This window comes from Lygodium microphyllum, chromosome 30 (genome assembly GCF_053477565.2).
Source record: "Lygodium microphyllum isolate KBCC chromosome 30, Lygodium_microphyllum_v1.1.10, whole genome shotgun sequence".
NCBI classification, from domain to species: domain Eukaryota; kingdom Viridiplantae; phylum Streptophyta; class Polypodiopsida; order Schizaeales; family Lygodiaceae; genus Lygodium; species Lygodium microphyllum.
Genome location: NC_141164.1, coordinates 17,444,692 through 17,457,738, shown reverse-complemented (window position 1 = coordinate 17,457,738; position 13,047 = coordinate 17,444,692). Strand labels below are relative to the sequence as shown.

The 13,047-nt window shown below is 50.1% G+C and overlaps 1 long non-coding RNA gene across 1 annotated transcript; it reads right to left on the bottom strand.

Moving 5' to 3' along the window:
* Nucleotides 1-10,693: 10,693 nt before the first annotated feature.
* On the bottom strand, nucleotides 10,694-11,564 carry LOC148009587 (uncharacterized). Its single transcript, XR_015689788.1, has 3 exons — nucleotides 11,435-11,564; nucleotides 11,264-11,368; nucleotides 10,694-11,139 (listed from the first exon to the last, which is right to left on the bottom strand). It is a non-coding gene; the product is annotated as an uncharacterized LOC148009587 (long non-coding RNA).
* Between the last annotated feature and the right edge of the window lie 1,483 nt (nucleotides 11,565-13,047).

The window sequence follows — 13,047 nt, the reverse complement described above, 5'->3', positions numbered from 1 at the left end:
ATTTCCGATTCGACCCTTGCCAACTATGATAATGGAGGATGGTTACAAAAACTCAGTTTCTCAAACACCTATTGGACTAAGTTCATAAAATACCTATTAGATGTACACAACAGTACATAATATGTTGTTGGCATGTCCATCTCCCCCCTTCTTCTCCTTTACATTGAGGATGGGGAATCATGGGATGCAATAAAATATGTAGGCTTTTATAAGCTAGTTGGCATCTTAATCTAAACACAATACATACAGTTGAAAATAGCAAAAGTGCAGCATCATCAAGATTTTCTCCCCAAGCCTCAAGACACAAAACCAATATATTACCCATTACTATCATCAACATCTATTCAAACAATATATTGCCCGTCACTATCATCAACATTTGTTCAAACAGCATTTATCAATCAGTACATCTACATGAATCCATGGTTACATGCTGCATTCTCAATCTTGCAGCAACACCAAGCAGGCCCTGCTTCTCTTGAGCTAGTTTGAAGACCTACATGAAACCAGGAGTCCCCACATTACTCATGCGTGTAATCACTCATTTCATCAAGCTAGGAGGTGCTTCGACGCAAAAAAAAAAAAAACCGGCTCCTCCCCGTCGTGTCATGAACGCTGCCCCGCGTCACATCTCCGCTGCCATCATGCACCCATCCAGCGCTTCCATCGCTCTCACCCAGGTCCCCCCCTCACCTTCCTCAGCATTCGCCCCCTCAGCATTCGCCTTCCATCGCTGTACAGCAAGCGCGCTGCGCCTACCCTTTCCCGCCGGCTCTCGTAAGCTCCCCCCTCGTCCGCCAGCGTCCCCTCTGCCCCCCCCTCCATCGCACTCACCCGGAGCCCGCCTTCCACAGCATCCACCCCCTCCTCCCGCCACCCAGTTGTCCCTTTCCCTCCGCCTGCGCTGCCTCAGAGCAGGTGCGCTGCGCCAGCCCTCTCTCACCAGCGCTCATCAGCTCCCCCCTACTCCACCAGCCCCCCCCCCTACTTTGACACACTGCACAACCCCCCCCCCCCCAATCAAATCCTTCTCCTCCCGTGACCCCCGCCCCCCGCCCGGCTGGCCACCAAGACTTACTGCACAGCCCAAAGAGTGTAATCGCCCCCCCCCCCCATACCGTTGCTCCCTCCACTCGTAGCAACACCTCCCCCCTTTCGGCAGCATAGTAGTAGGATCGGTAGGTTCTCAACAGGGTCGCGCAATGGAAACCCATGGTCAGACGCTGGTGCATTCTGCGAGTGCCCCCCAGTCAAACACCTTGCGCGTTGTCCTCTCTGAGGAATAGCTCTTGGCCATCCGCACCACAGAGCTGGAGCTTAAAGAAACAGTGATTTTCGGTCAGGTAATAGGACACTCTCCATCCAAGGCCCGGCTCCGAGATTGGCTTCACTCTACGCTGCGCATTGGCACAGCGCAGATCTTGGAGGCAGTCCTCATGGGCCGGGGGATATCCATGGTTCGTCTCACCTCTGCAGACGCAGCTCGTGAGTTAGTGGAGAGCTCACCCTATGCCTCCACGAAGGGGGTCATTCACATGGTTCCCTGGTACAACGGCTTCACATTGGAATCATTCGAGCTCCACAACAGATTTCTTAGACACCCAATCACTTTACTTTTCCCCGGACTAGCGGTAGAGTACCGCCAATTAGTGGAGGACATTGGGCGGCTCTTCAATACAATTCTTCCTGCCTCCTTTGTGGATGCAGTGACAGTTGCACAAGTCCCGAAGGTACGAGTGGCCATGAAAAACACAAAGAGCATACCCAAGTTTTTGGAGATTGAGACAGGAGGTCACTCCTTTAGGCAGCAGGTCACTATGACCGGGCTACCAGGGCACTGCCTGCGCTGCCATGACTTTGGGCATCAGGCAACAGACTGTACGCACTTCGAAGCCAAGGCAGCTTCACCGACAGGCCCGCAAGTGGACGCTTGTCAAAAGATGACGTACCAGCGAGACAGTAGAGTCGGTGGGGAGGAACACAGAGTGAACTCGACAAACATGGAGAAGAGAAGAGAAGAGAGAAGAAACTCTGATGAATGGAATGATGAAGTTCCGAATCATGGAGTGAATGTGATAAAAGGGACCAAGGGTGTTGTAGCACAAGGAAGATGATGAAGACAGCCACGAACCACGAACCGCAATGTCCTCCTAAAGGGGTGTGAGGGTAGTAGAGAGACTAGAGAGAAGAGGTGACGGACTGAATGAATCAGCCGTAAGGAATGAATGAGAGAGTGGCCTATAAATAAGCATAGTCAGTCTAGGATTTCCATCAGAAAGGGAACTTGGAGTAAAGAACAATAGATAGAGTGAACTGGAGAACCCGAAACTCAACCTCGGAAGAGAAGCCACTAGCTCTGTGCATCCATGCTAGAAGGAATACGAAGGCCTCCTCACCAAGTCGCAATTGAATCTTCGAGGTCCCAATCTAGGTGGTACCTGAAGATCCTAGGTATCAATAGAAGAGATGACTGGTCGAAGACAACCACCCCAAGAAAGTAGAGAATGGGTAAAGAACTTCACGTGGAGTAGGTTCCCTCTCTGAGGTGGGAGGTGAAGGGACCCCCGCTGAAGTCAAAGAAGAAGTAGATGCCCCTTTTGAGGGCAAAGAAATAACATCCCCCTTTGAAGTAGATAGGGAACCCAAAAACTCATGGATCACAGACTCCGAAATGTCTGATGACGAAGGAAGTGCTGCCGGTCATGCCGAAGAAGGTATATAGGGTGCTGAAGAGCTCCCAGAGGTGGCCTCTCGAACCTGAGTAGTCGAGGGTGGGGAAGGGTGGGGATCAGAATGAGCAAGAGGTGGGCAACAATCGTTGTCTCTCAATGGAGCAGACTGGGTAGCCGAAGAAGAGGAAGGAGTCGAGCAACCACTGTCTCTCGAAGGAGCGGACTAACAAGGAGACGATATCAAACAGTCACTGTCACTTGATAGAGCAGACTGCAAATGCGTAGGTCGTGGAAGCCATTGTACCTGAAAATAAGTGGGAGAAGAAGGCCGCTGGCATTGTGACGATCTCCAGGAGGTCGTGGTTCCAATCGATCCTCCATGTGCTCGAAAGGACTTAGTGCGCATTGGATGTGTATTACTTAGTGTGCATTGGATGTGTATTATTACATTGAGCATAGTACTTTGATAGCTGATGCAGAATGATCTCTAGGGCCCAAAAGGTGGCACAAGGAGTGCTTGGTGGAAGACGCATGTACTCCGGAGGGGTGGGGAGTAAAGGTCGAAGTCGGCAAGTATCGGTGGTGTGGCCGGTGATGCCACAGTAGTAGCACCCAATAGTCTGGTCATCTCTTGGTAAAGAAGCCATGGATACCAGTGTGCCTTGCTGAAGAAGAAAGAGGTCAGCCATCATGAACCACGAACCGCAATGTCCGCCTCAAGGGGTGTAAGGGCAATGCAAAGCACGAACCGCAGTGTCCGCCTTAAGGGATGGGAGGGTAGTGGAAGGGCTAAAAGTGAGCTGTGAGTGGAAGGAGGATGCGACCAAGAGTAAGAGGTTGCAACTAGTAGAAAAACGCAAGTGAGGAGAGAGAAAGACTAAAAACGCAAGCAGCAAGAGAGAGAAATACTAAAAACGCAGGCAGGACAGCCTGTAGCAGAGAAAAAGACTAAAAATGCAGGCAACAGGAGAGAGAGACAAAAAACGCAAGCAGGACATCCTATAGGAGAGAGAAAGACTAAAAACGCAAGTATCAGGACTGTGATGACGTGACAGGCTGTATGGCAGCAGATCTGCACAGGAACAACAGTCGCATGGCTGGAATCAGCTCCAAACTGCATGAAGAGGGCTGGAAATTAGGTGCCAACTAATGGAGACAGCAATGGACAGCTTCTGCTGAGATGTCCTCCGCGAACGGGGCGTAGGCAACAAGCTGAAACACCTGAAATCTGCAAAAACGAGATGTTGATACAGCAGAAGAAGAAAAGAAGTAGATGCCGAACTCGCCACCGGTCTTTGCCTTCACTGGAGTGGAGGATCTTCACTGCTAGGTGAGCAGATCTAGCTCTGATACCATGTCAAAAGATTACGTACCAGCAAGACAGTAGGATTGGTGGGGAGAAACACGGAGTGAACTCGACAAACATAGAGAAGAGAAGAGAAGAGAAGAGAGAAGAAACTCTAATGAATGGAATGATGAAGTTCCGAATCATGGAGTGAATGTGATAAAAGTGACCAAGGGTGCTGTAGCACAAGGAAGATGATGAAGTCAACCACAAACCACGAACCGCAATGTCCTCCTGAAGGGGTGTGAGGGTAGTTGAGAGGCTGGAGAGAAGAGGTGACGGACTGAATGAATCAGCCATAAGGAATGAATGAGAGAGTGATCTATAAATAGGCATAGTCAGTCTAGGATGGCGCTCCTTTTTGGAGCTGCAAACCCTCAATGCAAACCCTAAACGCAAAACACAAAAACGCAAACTGTGGATGAAGGGTGAAGGGTTTCTCAACAACGTTGACGGCTTCACACGGATCCAGAGACAACAGAGAGAGAGATGACAGGGGGGCCGCAACCAACACCTCCAACGCAGCCTCAACAACAGGGAGCAGGAGGGCGAGCGACACCCCCTCGACAGAGCACTCCACAGCCCGCCCCACCCGACAGGACCGCACCCCCCCACATCCACCACCCGTGTCACACGCTACCCCACCTGAGACCCCACAGCCCCCACACCCACCTCTCATGCCCCCCCCACTGACCCCACAGCCCCCCCTATCAGAGCCACCAGTCCCTCCCCCACACCCGCCACACACCTCCTACCCCCCCCACCATCCCTCGGTCTTCTTTCCCCCCACCACCTCCCCTGCCGCGCACCCCCCCCCCCTAATCCGCCCCCGGTTGAGGTAATCCCCCTCAGACCCACCTCCCCTCCTCCCACAGGAGGTGATGAGCCACTCACGCCCACATCCTCCTTGCACCAACAGTTCTCCCCCTCCAACACAACCACCAGCTCATCTGCCCCTGCCCCCCGTCACACTTTCCCGAGGCAAGCACAATTGTTGCCACAGGAGTTCTTCCACAGTGGCCCATGGTCCTACCTGAGAGTTGCGTACACGGAGAGTTTCCACTATCTCTAAAGGTGGGGATCTTCGTGGTTCGTAAGTCCAAGAGGGGCAAGATCCATCGACTAGCACCACCAGATGGACCAAACTACGCTTTCTTCTTTCAATCCTCTCACTCAGGGGATTGGACGACGACACAGATAGAGGAGGGTTTGAAGAGTCAAGTGGAGGACCACATCTCCCAGTGGATGGAAGAAGGACTAGCATTGTTTGCACAGCAGTGGCCTGGCTGCATGATGGACATTAACTGGTGGGCTGGTACCGAGGCCCCACACTTGAGCATTATCTTTCGAGCCCCTCCACAGTGGAGAGCTCCGCGGGATGTGATCGAGTGGCCCCTGGCACAGGCGGCCCGCTTCTGCCAGTGTACAGAGTCACAACTCTCAGCATGACTAATAGATGCATTGATAGTACCACCTAGAGCATCTATCACCCCTATGGTCCAGCTAAGGGCCACCATGGGAGATTGAAGTTTACCGTCTAGACTTGCGGCAAAGCGTACTTGCATACCCCATAGTTTCTCCTCCTCATCAGCAACCTCCACACCGAACAGACGCCTATTCGGTCAGTCACAGGTTTCTCCATGAGCCCACATCTTGCATCCTGGAATGTGAACAGTCTCCACAACAATGGGGCACGTGGTTCCAAGAAGTTGATTATTCGGCAGGAGTTGCAGCCGGCCCTTGCCGGACGGATCGACATCTTGCTTTTGCAGGAGCACAAGCTCAACCCCACCTAGGCCTAGCGGGTTGGGAAGGTACTTCCGGGCAGCTTGCACACTTATTGGGAGCACGCCATAGGTGCCCACGACAAGAGTGGAGGTGTATGCACTTCTATTGGCCCGAGTCTCACCGCCTGTGTACAAGACAACGGGACGATAGTGGCAGGAAGAAGGGCTCTATGGATCAGATTGGATATTGGGGACTCATGTATTGGAGCCTTCAATGTCTATGCCCCTACGGAGGTTAGGGCATGTAGCAGGTTCTGGATGGAGATTGCAGATGGACTCCCAGAGGTGGACTCTTGGATTGTTGGAGGAGATTTCAACAACCTGAAAGCCTTGGAGGACCAACAAGGCAGGAGGCATGAGAGGCCTTTTTGCTTGCAATCGGAGCACGTGATGCCTGGAAAGACCCTGCCTTCCACAGGAGGGAGAGGTTGTTGAACTTCTCTTGGGGATACAAGCGGCTAGGTGGAGTCCTGTTGGAGCGGTTTGACAGGTTTTATGTGGGAGAGTGGGGAGGCCATCGTGGAGGCCAGATTGAGCAGTTGGCAAGCACCACGTTGTCCGATCATTGCCCGGTTCTCCTAACACTTGACCCCCCAACATCTGCCCTAGACACACGATCCTGTCAGATCCCTAACTCGATCTATAGCAGGGAGGAGGTGACGAGACACATAGAGCAGATTTGGACCAAAGAGTGGGTCAAGAAGGACCGGATAGCAGAGGAGGTTGCAGAGGTACTAGCCGAGTCAAGCATAATCTGCCAAGAGGCAACCATACAGGCCAGGTAACAATGTTGGGAGGAGGAGAGAGCACTCCGGCGGGACCTTGCAACCACGCAGAGATTATTACAGGAGGCACCAGAGGATCCCACCCTCCACGCACAGGAGGTGCACGCGCGAGCAACCATTGCTGGCCTAGAGGACAGACGCTCTGAGTTCTCTTCCTGCACCTGAGCAACATTCTGGGCGCGAAAGAGGGACACGATGTGCAGGGAGTTCTTCCGGGCGCACCAATCCAGCACCGCAGGAGAGCAGATACGCAACCTTCCGGATCAATATGGGAGGACCCTTTCTAGCCCATTTGAGGTGATGGAGATTGCCACCGACTATTACACGCGCCTTTTCCAACAGGAGACAGCTTCAGCTAGAGGATAGAGATGTAGACACCAAGTATGGGATCACATCCCGTCCCTCGTCACAAAGGAGATGGAACGCTCCCTCCTAGCCCCCTTCACAGAGAAGGAACTAGAGGAGGCTTTCCATACACAGGATGGGCAGAAATGCCCGAGGGAGGATGGCCTCTCTAAGGCCTTCTTCACTACCTATTGGAAAGTAGTGAAGGACCCCCTACTCATGGCTTTCCAGTAAATTTTCACTTCAGGACGACAGATGCCATGGAGTCTCTCGGCAAGCCTTATCAATCTTCTCCCCAAAGGAGGGGAAGACCGGTTGAAGCTCTCCTAGTGGAGACCGATCACCTTATTGTCAGTGGCCTATAAGGCACTGGCAAAGATGATCAATAGGCGACTATGCCTCGTGCTTCTAGATATCATCCATGACACACAGACAGGCTTTGTCCAGGATAGGAGCATCCTAGACAATGTATTTACCTTCTTTGAGGCTACAAAGTGGGCTCGGCACAATGGGTAGAGACTGGCAGTACTATTCTTGGATTTCGAGAAAGCTTATGACAGGGTGGACTGAGATTTCCTAGAGGGCACCATGGTGAGGTTGGGATTCCCCCAAGCCTGGATTCTTGGGGTCTCCGACCTGTACAGATCGGCCACCAGCAGGGTTCTCATAGGCGAAAGGTGAGGGAAGGAGTTTTGGCTAAAGAGATCGGTTCGACAGGGCTGCCCCTTGGCCCCATACATGTTCTTACTCTTCGCAGAGACAATGTCTCACTTCCTCAGGTCACATGTGAGCGGATTACGCGGCCTTCGACTTCTAATGAGAGAGGAGACTAAGTTGTTAGACTCAGAGTACGCAGATGATACAGCCCTCTACATAGAGGATGATGGGTTGATGTTGGAGAGAGTGAGGCTGGCTCTTGACGTGTTCTACTTTGTAGCGGGAGCGAAAATCAACTGCCAAAAGTCGGTTGGTTTCCTCATAGACCCGAACTCCAGCAGGGAGTGGGGCATCCACCTGGGATTTAGATGGGTGAGCAAAGGACAGACCATCCGATACCTAGGATTCCAGATGGGACTCCACATCACTCCTGCCCAGCAATTTCTTCCTGTCCTTGATTCTATTCGGAGGAAATTGACCTACTAGAGCACGGTTTGCCTCTCACTAGCCAGACGAGCCCTGGTGGTTAACCAGGTCCTCCTAGCAACGGCCTCGTACATCGCCTCGTGTTGGTGCTTCTCCTCATCGTGCGTAGTGCAGCTTCGCCGCCTGGTGCGGAATTTTCTTTGGTCAGGGTCCGATGGTTCCAAGGATTCGAGGGCCAAGGTGGCTGGGCGACCATCATACGACATAGGTCAGAGGGAGGGCTTGGGATCATAGACTCAGAGTATCAAAGTATGGCCCTCTTGGGCAAGCTAGTTGTCCGCGGACTCACACTAGGCGGGCAAACCTGGAAGGTCTTATTGCAGGAGGGCCTTCAAGATTGTATACGAAGGCTTGGCGGTGAGTGGGGGCCGTCCCTAAGATGGATCTTCACGTCAGCCCAGATCACCCCCCTAGATCACCTTTCCTTCGCAGCCTACTCCGCGTGTGGCAGGGCCTCTCCAAGGCCCTAATCTAGAGTCCCCCAAGCTACCAGGAGGAAATAGACCGTCAACCAGTGATCTGGAACCCCTAGGTCAAAGATCGGGAAGGGGCACAGATAGGTGATCGCCCCCATATCTAGTGGGCTAGGTGGGAGGCCATCCCGGCTCATACCATCAAGACATGGCGGGAGGTGTATAGAATGGCAAACGAGGAGATGTTGCAACGAGTATCAAGCTACTAGAGACAAGTGGAGTTGAGGAGAAGAGAGATAGACGCAGCAATACCTCCGGAGTGGCTTGCTCCCCCGGTACGAGAGTTGATAAAGCCCGGGGAGGTATAGGCAGCTAGGTTTTCACCAGCATGCATCCCCCTTCAAGTGGCAGGTAGAGTGGGTAGCGCCCCGCAGGGGACTTTCTTCGTCGTTTAGGAGAGGGGACGTCTGGCCCTTGACAAAGGGCAACAAGATGAGGAGATTGCCACCCTTTCATGGAGGAGGATTCGGGTGGTGGGCCTTCAAGGGAAGACATGGTAATTCGACCCCTATGTTTTCTGGAAGGAGCTCAGGGAGTGGCGCCTTTGGATCTGCGAGGGCAGACCACTTGATGAGCTGGAGTGGGATCTAGAAGAGTGGCTATGGCTGGCCTCTACGGTCGCCAAGAAGCCACCCAGGTTCCTAGAGTACATTGCCAGGATTAGCAGACATATACTATTATAGGTGGATATGGACTGGGCGCATCACGCAGCAGGCACTGGGCGGAGCACAGCATCACGGAGCCCTTTTGACGGACCTTTTGGCGCCGCCTATGGGATAGTTGGAGGCTGAGGAGGGTGTCATACTTTTTATGGCTAGTGACACATGGAGGCTTGGCGGTGGGAAGTTGGCTTGCCCAGATGCAAAAGGCGGAAGGTTGTAAGAACTGCACACAGCAGCCTTTGGAAACCCCAAAGCATTGCCTTTGGTCATGTGAGGAGGCGCAGCTCGTATGGAGAGAAGCATACCACATCCTTCGCCGTATAGCACCCAGCCTTGGGTGTATCTCATGGGGAGCCTTCTGTTGGCAGGCAGTCAGCCAGGGCCGTCACCTTTTGTATGAGGCCGGAATGCAGGACACGATATTCATGATCGAGGAAGGGTCGTGCGCAGTGGTCGATCTGGAGGCTCTACCCATCCGCCAGGTACTGGAGCCCATGGCAGACCGCTCGGAGGTATGGGAGATCATAGGGAGTCTTATTGGATGGCATACATGGAAGACGTGGTGTTAGGAGGCTTTCGGCGGGGAGAGACTTTCAGCACATGCAATCTTAGCAGAGCTCAGGACCTCCATCATCCACTCCCTCCGCAGCCGATGGGATCAGGTGCAGGGCGAGTCCAAGGCTCGTCAAGAGCTCCGTGATCACTTCATGCGTACTTGAGGCGGCCAAGGTCTGTTCTTCGTGATGCAGGCAACCAACCCCACTTGGCGATATAACCCCCCCCCCCCCCAATGGCTTCTTGCCCCCATCCCCACCAGACCGCTTTGAGAGGCTTGTATACATGATGTATTGGTGACGTTGCATCAGCTCCAACTAGTCTGTTGAGTATGAGCGCTCTGTTGTAATCAGTTTTTTCAGTAATATAATCAGCCACATTTTACTTGAAAAAAAAAAAAAAAAGAGGTGCTTCGACATGCTTTAAAGTTCCTCCTTTCATGCTAGCATGAGGGAGATTTTGCTACCATCCCATATTGTCTCCTGCTTGCTAAGTCCCCACCATCCTCTCCCCTACTTTTCCATCTTCCAAATCCACTTTCTTTTGAGCCTTCCAATCCACTGATACTCTACACTATAAGCAATAAAGAACCCCGGTCTCTTGAGCCTTCCAATCCACTCATGCTCCACATACATTTGTAAATATATCAAATCCACATACACAGCAATATTTATATGTTGTCAATAGGTTCATCTCCTCCCCTTTGCCTAAACATTGAGGATGGGGAATCATGAGATGCCACACAACATGCAAGTTTATTAGTAAAGTTGATTGGTATCTTATAAATATATGGAACACAATACACACTCTTAACAATAGCAAAAGTGCAGCATCATCAAGATTCTTGCCTCAAGCCTTAAAAGGAAAAACCAATATATTGCCTATCACTATCATCAATATCTATTCAAACAATATTTACCAGACAATCAAAACATCCACATGAGTATAGGGTTATACGTCATAAGAGCACGTCATAAGAGTATACTATTTCTCCCCACTCATTGCCGTTGACAAGTCATACTTTAGATTATTTTAGAAAAATCAAGAAGGCATGAAACAAGAAGTTCCACATTACTTATACCTATACTCACTCCTTTCATCAAGCCAAGAGATCATTCACTATGCTTTGAAGCTCATTGCATTGTAGCATAAGTGAGATTTTTCTCCCATTCCATATTGCCTCTTGCTTGTCCCATACCATCTCCCCTAATTTTCCATCTCTTCCCCTCTTTGAACCCCCACACTAAACCTACCTTGGTGCCAACCTCCAACACAAAAGTGCAATTCAGCAGCCGCCCCTCTTCACAAAACAGCCGGAACACAGCCAAAATGTTGCTTTCTATCAATCTTACCAATCCACTATTGCTCTACTCTGCAAAGCGATAAAGACAGGGTTTAGCTTAGACTTGAACTTCTTATTTCAAGCACAAATGTTAGTTCCACCACAATATTAACTCCTCTCAGCAGCCTTGGTTGAGTCTACAGGAAAAAAATACCTCCACACAAGTCACCTGTAACTCCTCTCAACCACGCCTTGCTTGAGTCCATAGGAAGAAATTACCTCCACACAGATCACCAAGGCTAGCGTATTCATAGGCACCCTGCCAACATTCAGCTCAATCAAATGACCAGACCAGGTGGTTACAAAGACTGAGTTTGTAGAATACCTATCAGATTGAGTTTACCATGTCCATCTCCTCCTGTCCTTCTTCTACATTGAGGATTGGGAATCATGGGATGCATGTGAATATGGAGGCTTACCAGTATAGCTAGCTAGCATCTTATAAGCAACCTAAACACAGTAAAAGCCGTTAATAACAGCAAAATTGTAGTATCATCAAATTTTTCACCCCAAGCCTCAAAGAACCAAACCAATGTATTCCCCATCACTATCATCAATATCTCTTCAAACAATATACTACCCGTCACTATCATCAATATCAATAGTATTTATTATCAACTAGTGCGTGCTACATAAACTCATAGTTACATACTATAAGTTAGACGACAAACATATAAGCAGCAGAATTGACAGTATACAATCCTGACTCCTCCCTCTCTAGAGCATCGAGTATAGCCTCATTTGCTATGAGATGAGAAAAGATGGGAAATTGCTCAACTTTGCATACAACATCTTGCTTCTTTTGAGCTGAGTCAAAGCCCTACATGAAACCAGGTGTCCCCACATAACCGATACGAGTAATCACTCGTTTTATCAAGCCAAAAGGTGCTCCAGCATATGCTCTGAAGCTTCTTCTTGCATGCTAGCATAAGCAAGATTTTGCTCCCATCCCATACTGCCACCGGCTCCAACCCTACTTTTCCATCTTCTCCTCCCTCTAATCCCCCCACTAAACCTACCTCATCACCGCTCTCCAATAGGCTAGTGCAATTCAAGAGTTACCTCTCTTCACAAAATAGCCCGGACATGGCCACTGCTCCATTTTCTATGGATCCTTGCAAGCCATTCGTGCTCTTTTAGCGTGGATTCAGACTTCTTATGTCAAGCACAAGCTTTTTTTTGCTGCAAAATTGATTCCTCTTTGCCATGCCTTCCTTAAGTCTATGGAAGAAAAACAAACAGCTCTGCATGCTGCACAGCTCACCAAGGCCAGCGTATTCATGAGCACCCTCCCAAGCATCCAACTCAACCAAAGGATCAATTCAATGGCAACTTGATAATTTGTATAACCCCTAGGACACATGATAATGGAGGACAGTTACAAAAACTACCTTTGTAAAATATCTATTGCACATACATAGCAGCAATTATATATTGTCAGCAGGTCCATCTCCTCCTCCCCTTCTCCTCTACATCGAGGATGCCGATGATAAAAGTCAGAGAGAGAGAGAGGTTGTAGCTAACACACAGTGAGAAGCATCTCGCTCTCTCACGTATATCCATTGTGTATTTTTTCATAACTCAAATTATTGTTTTCAACCTAAGGTCACAAGGACCATTCACACCAAACAACTAAGTCCTAAGCATTGACTTATTTAATGTCCGCATCATGTAGTACAGCTGGACAACTCAAGTGCAGGGTACAATCATACCAAAGACAAAAGAATAAGCTTGAAATCTAGCACTCCCCCTCAAGCTCAAGACAGCATCTGTACACCAAGAAGCTGTCTGAAAACACTGAACTTATCTTTACCCAAAGACTTGGTAAAGATATCCGTAACCTGTTCATCAGTCTTCACATACATGAGATCAACTCTTCCTGCAAGAACCATCTCTTTGATAAAGTGGTAGTGTACCTCAATATGTTTTGTCCTGGCA